This window comes from Marmota marmota, unplaced genomic scaffold (assembly GCF_001458135.2).
Source record: "Marmota marmota marmota unplaced genomic scaffold, marMar, whole genome shotgun sequence".
Lineage (NCBI taxonomy): Eukaryota > Metazoa > Chordata > Mammalia > Rodentia > Sciuridae > Marmota > Marmota marmota.
In genome coordinates, this window is record NW_026000229.1 from 16,107,812 (window position 1) to 16,113,373 (window position 5,562).

General features: G+C 37.1%; 1 non-coding gene across 1 annotated transcript; it reads right to left on the reverse strand.

Moving 5' to 3' along the window:
- Positions 1-244: 244 nt before the first annotated feature.
- On the reverse strand, positions 245-360 carry LOC125613445. The gene has a single exon (XR_007344012.1). It is a non-coding gene; the product is annotated as a U5 spliceosomal RNA (small nuclear RNA).
- Positions 361-5,562: the final 5,202 nt, after the last annotated feature.

A 5,562-nucleotide genomic window follows, 5' to 3' on the forward strand; every position in this document is an offset into this window, starting at 1 on the left:
TTTAAAATTAGCCTGTTGAATACCCACACTAACTCCTGTCAAAACAATATTTAAAAAACCACGAAGACATACATACAGATAATGAGAAATAAAATTTAAAACCGGAGGTGGTGAGCCTGCTGAATCAAAGCAGATGAGAGGTGCAGCAGTATAGGTGTATTATGAGTAGTACATGACAACCATATATACGCCCATTTACACATAAGATATCGAGTAACACTCTATTTTTTAAACAACAAGTAGTAGCCTTGTCGAAACAAGGCCTCAAAAAATTGGTTTAAGACTCAGAGTTGTTCCTCTCCACGGAAATCTTTAGTAAAAGGCGAAAGATTTATACGATCTGAAGAGAAACCAGAGTATACTGTCGTCGCCTATAATCCACAACTCGGGTAACAGCAACTACTAATTCACTGATGGTGGCTAGTTAACGCTAGGATTCTGTACATCAAGAAAAAGTTTCAGTTTAGTTTGTAGAAATGTGTCATTTGCACAAAATATGCGCGGAAACTTAAATTTTTTTCCCTTTTAGACCTGTTTGCGCAGTGCACTGTGGGTATGCAAATAAGTGGAGTCATCTCCCTTTCCATTCAGGAAGTAGTGGAGTGCTCGCCTAGTTACTCCGCGTCACCCTTTGGGGGCGAAGCGGCTAATCCAAACGCAGTCCCACCTAGGTCAGATTTGGGTTTTATCTGTCTTGTATTTTGTGCGTCTGAGTTTGACTTCCTTTAAAGACTATTACATTGAAATAGAAAATAGCAAATAACACTTTGTCACAAAATGCAGGGTAGTCAGTTTCCTCCCTTCGGTCAGAGTGAGGAGTGTCAAGTGGGGAAAATTGCACGCCGCAGTTTGCACTTTCATTTTTCTTACACTGCGTGGCGGGCACACGGGATCTTGGATGTGGTTGTGGTGGTTTCGTTCACCTTTCACGTCAGCACGTACGCTCGAATATTCTGCATTTTCGTCTGCCATTGAGAATTCCTGGGACCCTGCGCGTTCAGTTTCTGATTTTCTGTCCCACTGGCGTTGCTTCTTGGGGATGAAACCTTGCTATTCCAGTGTCAGAGCTCGAGTCTCTTTAGCCTATGCTTTACAAATGTGCTGTCCTCTCCCAACGGCCTACAATAGAACTCCTTGCTTGTAAAAAGAAAACTGCTCTTTTTAATTTTTCCAGCTTCTGATGTAGATGTCTGCTTCTCACCTTTCATACCTCTGAACTGAAACTTTCCCCTCCCACTTTGCTGGTTTCTTTGCTAATCAGACAATCGTTTGACTTGTACGTGATTTGCATGTCTAATAGAGCTTAAAAACACTTTTTTTTTTTAATACTGGGGATTGAACACAGGGGTGCTTAACCACTGAGCCACATCCCCAGCCCTTTTTTATATTTTATTTAGAGACAGGATCTTGCTGAGTTGCTAAGTGCCTCGCTAAGATGCTGAGACTGGTTTTGAACTTTCGAGCCTTCTGCCTCAGCCTCCTGAGCCACTGTGATTACAGGCGTACACCACCTCCCGTGGCTCTAGTTTTAAAACACTTACTGGATAAAATTCAAAAGCCATAACATTCATACCCTTTAAGTATACAATTCAATAGTATTTTCACAGAATTGTACAATCATCACCACAATCTTAATTTTAGAACATTTTTGTCATTCTCCAAAAAAACTGTACCCATGAGCAGTTACTTCCTGTCCCCCTAGTTTTCCAGCCTTTGATGATCACTTTAATGTTCTTGTTCTGGACATTTCATATGAACCAAAGCATACATGTATTTTTTTTTTCTGTTTCTTTGACTTGGCATATGTTTGCAGTTTCATCCACCAATACATGTTTGCTATATTTCACAATGTAATGGAAGTTAAAGAGACCCTTGGAGATGCACCACCTGTTAATAGCTATACCTCATAGGGCTTGGCCAGGGGCTAAGGGGACACAAAAGAAGTTTCCCTGCTCCTGGGTTTTTGGGGGCATTCATCTTCTGGCCTTTGCTCTGCTTCCCTCTGGAAAGATTCTGGTAGCTTTTGAGAGCTACCTGGAAGAGAGCTACCTGGTTAGAGAACTACCTGGAAGCTTCACTTTTGTTTTTAGCCATCCAGGCTCTGATGTCATGGAACTTCCAGGGTTTCTGAATCCCAAAGCATTCAGTCATCCTGTTTGTAAACGTGGGTTTTGAGGGGCTGGTACCATTTCACTGTTTATGGTGTGGCCTACTCCTGCATTTCTGGCAATAATTCATGCTAATCTTTAATATAAGAAATAACCTACAGGTGATGTGAAGCATGCTTATAATCTCAGCAACTGGGGAGGTTAAGTCAGGAGCATACCAAGTTAGAGGCCAGCCTTGGCAAGTTAGTGAGAACCTGTCTCAAAATTAAAAATAAAAAGGACTGGGAATAAAATTCAGTGGTAGATAAAGTACTGCTTTGTTTTTACTCAACTTCTCAGATATTTACTTAATTAGTTTACCTTCTCACCATCTTTTGGTGTTCTGCAAAGATAAAATACAATATTTAGCTAGGAGAAGCAGAGAGATGAGTATAAACTCTTAAAATAACCAGATGATGACTTTCTGCTTTAGGAAAAAATATATAAAACTTTACTTTCTTTGCTATATAAACTTTGCATTATTGCTCAGATATTGAAAGGCAAAATAAGTGATGTTAGATAACTTGGCTTATTGAGACTCAGATCATCATAAAAAAAGTAATAGATGTGTTTAAAATCAGAACACTAGAAAAATCAACATTGATATTTGTTTCTAACTGTAGTTTTTGTATGTCCTTTTGAAATTGAAAATATACTCAAGTGTCTCTTGGGGTTGTGTGACCCAGGGACATGTTATTTTCTAGTGTCACTTGGCTGAATAATTGTATACTACAGGAAGAAAATTTGCTCTGATTCAAGTGTGTTTTAGAAAAACATTTTAATAAAGACATGAATGTCAAAAAAATAAATAAATAATTCAGTGGTAGAGCACCCTGGGTTCAGTTCCCAGTGCTGAGAAAAAAAAAAGAAAAAGAAAAAGTAGCCATATTAATAAAAATAAACAGGTAAAATTAATTGTTTTATTTACTTAAGTAATAAATGTTAAACATCCCAAATATTAATTTTTCAATAATCAATATAAAAATAATTACTTGTTTATAATTTTTTCAAAGTCTTCACAATCCAGTGTGAATTTATACTTAAAACACATCTTGGGGCTGGGGTTGTGGTTTAATGGTAGAGCGCTCGCCTAGCACATGTGAGGCCCTGGGTTCGATCCTCAGCACCACATAAAAATAAAAAAAAAGATATTGTGTCCAACTACAACTAAAAAAAAAAAAAAAAATCTTAATTCAAGCTAGCCGCCACATTTCAAATGCTCCACAGGCACATGTGTCCAGTGGCCACCATACTGGACAGTATAGTTCTAGATCTTTTTGGATCTTTTATGAAGATAATCATATGGACCAATAGTAATGATAACTTTTGTTTTTCTGATCCGTATACTTTTTTTTCCTTTTCTTTATTTTACTTTCCATTTTTATAATTTTCTGTAGTTTCTTGTATTTAACATTACACTGGTAGTGCAAAATCAAGTGGAAGTGGCTTGTCTCCTTTTGGACTCTGAAGAAAAAATTTAAGACACTTTCTATTAATGTGTGACATTTGCTTGGGGTTTTTGGTGGTAATGTTCACTATATTAAATAGATTAATTATGCTAATAAATAAATGAAATTATTAATTAGGATACTGTTATATTAATTCTAGTATAATACAATTAAAATATGTAAATGTGTGTCAGTGAATGGAGAGTTTATTAAACACCTTTTCTGTATTTATGGGATTATCAGATGATTTTGCTTTCATCTCTTATAGTGGTGATCTATAAGAGATTAATATTGAATCATTCTTGCCTGTTCTTGCTGTTTGTTCTGTGATTACTACTTGTGACTAGATTCCAGGACCATAGATACAGGATGCAAATTCAAATGTGGAGACCACATGAAATTTTTTTGAGTTTTTGTTTATGTGTTTGTTTGTTTGGTACTAGAGATTGAATCCAGGAGTATTGTTAACATTTAGCTAATCCTTTAATTATTTGTTTATTTATTTTATTTTTTTGTGGTGTTGGGGATTGAACCCAGGGCCGGCCTTGTGCATGCAAGACATTTGTACCAACTGAGTTATATCCCCAGCCCTCCAATCCTTTTTACTTTTTATTTTGACACAGGGTCTCACTAAATTGCTGAGGCTGACCTTGAACCTGCAATCCTCCTGCCTCAGCCTCCACACTGGGATTATAGGTGGGTGCCACCATGCCCAGCCCAGCCTTTTCAAATTCTGCAATGGAGAGACTTTCCCTGGATCAAGGGTAGATGGGGGCTCTAAATCTCAGCACCAGATTTATCTCTTTTCTTGGTTCATTTCTACACCAGCCTCTATGCTGGCCACAAGGGGATACTGTTTCCTTTTAGTGCTCAGATCTGGCCACAAAGCCTACCTGTTAAATTAAGGTCATGGAATCAAATATCTTGTTCCCATAAATCCCAAAAGAATTTTGAAATGTATGTTCCTGGTGCACATTTGAAAACATCATATCTATAGTTTTCCTGTGATAACTTACAATAGCATCAGTTTAAATAGATTCAGAAGCTGGATACAATCTGTATCTCCGCAGGTTCTGCATCTGCAGTCAACCAGCTGTGGTTTGAAAATATTAGGAAAAAATTGTATATGTACTGTACACGTATAGACAATATTAGTATTTAATTTTTTTGCAGTATTAGGGCTAGAACATAGAACCTTGTGCCAGCTAGGCATGCAAACTTCAACCCTTGACCTTCAAAAAATACTCAATCTTTCTGGAATCAGGAAATAATAATTTGAATTATTATAATACCATTTTACACTCTCTAGATATGAGGAAGGAAGGAAGGAAGGGAGGGAGGGAAAAGAAAATAAAAGAATTAAGAAAAGAAAAGGCCAGAGTAATTAACTCCAAATAATTAACTCCAAGTCAACTATTTTGACAAGTAATTTGTCATTATTCAGTAAAGAAAGATAGGGATGTCCAGGAATTCCTGAGACATGTAAGTCCTATAAAAACTGGTGTGCTTGTGTTCTGTGTTTTCATAGCAGCAATGTTTTGAGTAAAAAAGTGAAAATTAGAATATAGTGCAATGCAAATGAGCAAAAAGAGCACTGCACACTTGTAATCCCAGCTACTCAGGAAGCTGAGGCAGGAATACCACAAGTTCCAGGTCAGCATGGGAAACTGAGAGACACCCACCAAAAAAAAAAAAAAAAATCTTGCAAACCAAAATTTTAAAAAATGCCCAAATTTGAGTTAAGGCTTAACACTATTGTATAATTCACAGTCTTGTGCTGAGAAAAAGAATGTCAGTTGTATAATAAAATTTAATAGGATTAAGATGTGTTCTGGGGCTGGGGATGTGGCTCAAGCGGTAGTGCGCTCACCTGGCATGCGCCGGGCACTAGGTTCGATCCTCAGCACCACATAAAATTAAAATGTTGTGTCCACCGAAAACCTAAAAAAAAAAAAAAAAAAAAAAAA